Here is a 4,149-nt window from a genome sequence, read left to right on the forward strand (position 1 = left end):
CGAAAACTTTTCATATGATTTTCGTTATAAAAGTTTCAATGAAAAGTCATTCCGTAATTTAATTTCATATAGGATTTTCTGATATTTCTGCTAGATTTTGAGATTTAAGTCGTAACTCTATTAAACCGCATTCGCTCATTTGTTGAGAACAGGGTAGAATAGAAATATATTAGCATTGCTTTCGTCACTAAAAACAAAAAATTGTAATTAGCTGGAGTTGCGGATTTACGGCTGAGTGCAAAGCGCAATAAAAATCATTCAAAATAGTTGCACTTGAGAGTTCAGCCCTGAAAACGATTCCAAGCCCAAAAATAACAAGAGCCGCCTATTTGAAATATCAATTTGCATAACTAAACGCCGTTGGCAGCTGAATAAAAAAGTGCGTTTAGCTTGAGCTCAAATCGAGACTTACCTGCATAAATCATTGCGATCGCGATCGCGATCGTGGAGTTGATGTCGATGTCGAAGGCGATTCTGGGCGAGATTAGAGACGCCAAATTGATTGAAAATTCGGTCAAGTTTTTAAGTGTTGTTTAGCCGCAGTTGATGTTGCTGATGTGGTTGTTGTTGTTTGTGTTATTGTTGTTGTTACATATGCTGATGCACTTTACTGGCGGTAACTGGCTTGACAGTTTGTTTAACAATTTTTGTGTTATTATATATTTTATTTTGTTTTTAGCTGTTGTCTCTTTCGCTCTACTTGTTGTTGTTGTTGTCACGCATTGAAAATTTGCAATCGTTCATATTTTATGAGTAACTGCTCAATAGAATAAATTGTTTACTTATGCTAGAAATTCAACGAAGATATAATTAATATGTTTGCTGTAAGCAAACTAATTTATGACAAACTATTTATATGCTGTCATTGCAAATTCATTGAAATATTCTGTACAAATATTAGTTAGCTGTCTAAAATATTGGCTGACATTATGGATTTATTAAGCACGCACAAAACTACAAGTCAATTAACATAAAACTGATTTGAGCTTATCCAAAAAAAAAAACATAATTTGTAATTGTTAATTTATTCATTTAATTGTTGCTACTGGTAATAGATCGAATTGCTGTCATTGCTTTGTTTATCTGACATTATGTAAATTATGGAGCATTAAAAACAATGAAATTATTTCCTAACGATGCTAATTACTGAAAACAAAAGAAATAGTTGTGACACACACACAATCACACACTTATATGGCTAACAAAAATTACAGCACTCGAAACACAATAAAATCACATAAAAGACATTTCACACTCGGCGCCAGTGAGTGCATAACAAGTAAATCTGAGTACATAAGTGCACTCACTTGCACTCACACACACTCGACTCTCTTTTTGCAATAATTATAATTATTTTTCTATATATTTATATATATATATATATGTAAGTATTTTTTGAACTGTTGCTCGCTGAGATATTTGCAGTCTGGAGCACGTAGCAGCTGTTGCTGTTTGGCAACAAATGTCATTGGCCGAATTGTGGTCACATTTGAATATCATCTGTGAATAATTGCAACATTTCACACACATTACTCATAATTGATTCACTTTGAATATCAATCCTTGCACTTTTGCTCAACACGAGGACTCGACGACAACTGAATGATTGAATGAATGAATGATGTGGAAACACGGCTGCGATCAGAGCTTCGTTGTACGACAGACGAGCGCTCTTCTTGACTTCGGCCTCAACACACCCACGCACAGTAAAATAAGCCCACACGCGTACGTAATACGTATTCGATTGTACCGTTATGCACTATTTAAAAATGGCGTCCAACCTTAACGTTTGAATGCGTTGCACAACCAACACGGCGGCATTTTCAACAGAAACTGATTGCCGATTCGATTCAAGTTGTCGCTTCAACCACATGCGGAACGTTGTGGCAATGGAACACAGAATAGAACACAGCGAGTTTTCCAACACGAACACGAGCACGAACACGACACAACAGCAACAGTCGCTGCTACCGCTGCTGCTGCCGTTGCCGGCGACAGCGCTGCTGGCAAAAATCGCATGCGAGAAACGCTGATATATATCGAGGGTACTTGCTCAAGTATATCAATAACGGGGCTAATTAGGCACTTTGTTTTTTAACTTTTTGCATCGGATATATAGGCGGAATTTCGACTCGGGAAATTTACTTTGATACGCGGCTACTTGTTAGCCATTTTTGGCAGCCGAAGGATACAAAGGAAAGGACGCATAATAAATTGCGAGCATCAAAAAATTTGCTTTTAGTCAGCAATGAGACAGCATTAAGGAAGAAGAGCACCAACAAAATATATAAAAAAGGAGCAAAGGACACGCACTGCTTACAAAAGTGTGAATTGTGTGGCAAATTGTGTTGGGTTTTCCGTTTTGACGCTTTCCCTTTGCCTTATTTGCAATTTCACTTGATGATAAAGTTGACATTGTCAATTTAGCAAATTTCTTTCTTCGCTTCCCTTCCCATTTTGTCACTTCTCTTCACTACTTTTGTTAACCAGTTTCCATTAGGTGGTGAATGCTTTGATTGCTTCTGTTGCCTTTTCGATTTTAGCAGCCGATTTGATTGCATTACGTAAGAGCGGATTATAACCCTTAAGAGCGTTTTGGTTAATATGACTTAACTGTAACAAAGCTGTATTTAAAGTTAAGTAGCAAACAATCATTCTTAGTAACTTGTAAAATACATTATTAATTTGATTTTATAAGAAAGAAAGAAAGGATATATTTATATTTCAAAACTCAAATGAATATAAATGCAAGGATTCGAATCTGCTCTGCTCCTTTTGACTCCTCTACAATTAGTTGGGTAAATCATTGACATTTGTTTGTTTTGAGCGCCCAACTGGAAGTCTGTTAAGCGATAAATAAGCAGACCTCGCCCTTGTCACGCCCAGGCACAACACACACACCCCCACACACACAAAGACACAACAAGGATTCATCTCTAATTAGGATAAACAGATGTTGCCAAATTAATTACATATGATGGGCACATGAACATAAACACGAACACTGTAACAAATGTAACCTTTATTCGGACTGCCTGTCTTCAAAATGCCACCACTCTCTCCTTCCTTTCCCAACATCCCTTGCTGCTAAAATTGTATTCCCTCTAATCAAAATGGAAGCTCATTGGCATTGTATTTGTAGCAGGCAATCCTCAGGCTAGCAATATATCTTACAATCAGCTGTCGAAGTAAAAGATACTTTGAAACGCGTACAATGGCCAAAACGGGAACTAAAACTGCAGTTTCTCGTTCGTCGTTTCTCATTTCTCGTTCAACGTAAATTTGCATAAGCAGTCGGGAAAATCCACTTGAATGCTGCAGTTGGTAGTCAGTGTGTAAGTCACCAACGAAAACTGCTGACTGTCTTTTTGGCTCACAAAGTACGTAAGTAGTGGTTCTGGTGGGTGGAGAGAGGAGAGAAGAACTACTGCAAGTTGCACAGGTGCAATCTGGTATATTTTATGCTGCTTTGACGTGTAAATTCTTGGCCTGGAGAAAAGTCAACGTCTGGATCTTAATGCACATTGTAACTCAACTTCTTGGTTGCCTTCCTGCCTGTACTTTCGGACCGACAAAGAAACTTAAAGCTGCTGTAAAAATATTTGCGCAAAACTTTGTTGCATACTCTGCAAAGTTGTTAGCTTTGCCCTTATTGTAACATTATTTTTGCTCATAACCCAAAAAAAAAAAAATTTATAATCAACTTATCTGACGATTTCTGGTGCTCAATTTTTGCAAAGCTGATTATACAATTTCTTACATTTTATACATTCCCTCCATCAACTCGTAAAAATAGCACAGGTATTGTATGGTATTTGAATTTTATTTTTCCTTTGCTATCGATTTGATACTTAACGTCTTAGGACACAGAATCGGACTTAGTTTCCTTTAGCTAAAATTTCTGCATTCCATATTTGTTGGACTTGAGTGTCCATGTGTATGAATTTCTTCGATTTATGTGCCAAAATGTATTCCGAAAAGGGCTTTAAATATAATCTTCTTGTGTGTCAGCAATTTTGAAGGTAATTCGATTTCACTTAAAGTTTAAAGTTTTTCTTACCATTGCAATCTTCTATCTAGATTTATTTCAGTACATTCATTATTGTATTATATTATTTGGACTATAATTCCATGCTGGCAATGACTTTT

The 4,149-nt window shown here is 36.5% G+C and overlaps 1 long non-coding RNA gene across 3 annotated transcripts; it reads right to left on the bottom strand.

The window, feature by feature from the left end:
• Positions 1-550: 550 nt before the first annotated feature.
• LOC117791672 lies at positions 551-1,835 on the bottom strand. Of its 3 annotated transcripts, none has more exons than XR_004618092.1 (2): positions 1,782-1,835; positions 551-787 (listed from the first exon to the last, which is right to left on the bottom strand). It is a non-coding gene; the product is annotated as an uncharacterized LOC117791672 (long non-coding RNA). The 3 variants fall into 3 exon arrangements; XR_004618091.1 differs by having other exon boundaries at positions 1,751-1,830; XR_004618090.1 differs by having other exon boundaries at positions 1,706-1,830.
• Between the last annotated feature and the right edge of the window lie 2,314 nt (positions 1,836-4,149).

The sequence above is a fragment of the Drosophila innubila genome (genome assembly GCF_004354385.1).
Source record: "Drosophila innubila isolate TH190305 chromosome 3R unlocalized genomic scaffold, UK_Dinn_1.0 2_E_3R, whole genome shotgun sequence".
NCBI lineage: Eukaryota > Metazoa > Arthropoda > Insecta > Diptera > Drosophilidae > Drosophila > Drosophila innubila.